Source organism: Charadrius vociferus, unplaced genomic scaffold (assembly GCF_000708025.1).
Source record: "Charadrius vociferus isolate BGI_N301 unplaced genomic scaffold, ASM70802v2 scaffold867, whole genome shotgun sequence".
Classification (NCBI taxonomy): domain Eukaryota; kingdom Metazoa; phylum Chordata; class Aves; order Charadriiformes; family Charadriidae; genus Charadrius; species Charadrius vociferus.
The window spans coordinates 1-616 of record NW_009649311.1 but is presented as its reverse complement, the minus strand read 5'-3'; positions in this window follow the sequence as shown (position 1 = coordinate 616).

Here is a 616-nt window from a genome sequence, read left to right as displayed (position 1 = left end):
GGGAAGGACCAACGTGGGTCCCTGCACCTGCGCTTCGTGTGAATGCAGCCACCACCACCCTGGGATGTCCCCGTGCTCGTCCCTGCGCTCCCGGGGCTTGAGCAGAGCCTCCTCCAGCAGTAGCTGCGGTGCGCGCCAGTGGCCCGGGCTGAGCCGGGGCCAGGCTGGCCTTTGGGCAGGTCCTGCCCTGCGCGTATCCATCTGTGAGTGTCCCCACCATGTCATGCCGGGCTCCATCCATCTCCCCTGCCTGCATGCGTGTGGCGTGCTGCCCCCGGCAGCGTCTGCGCCTTGGTTTTGAGGTTGAAATAAAGCACTGAGTATTTTTGTGACCTCTCAGCAAACTCTATGCCACTTCCACCCAGTCCGGCCAGTGCACGACCAAGTCACGGCCGGCAGGTCCCATCCCCTCCCGGGACCCCGGGCTGCGGTGGGGTCTGGGCTGGGGTGTGGGGTGCGGATCCCCGGTGTTGAAGCTGAGGTGCAGAACATGGACCCTGGGTGCTGGTGTGGGGTGCGGATCCTTTGGGAACCTCATGCAGTTCGACAAGGACAAGTGTAAGGTCTTGCGCCTGGAAAACGTAACCCGGGAGTGCGGCACAGGCTGGGATCCACC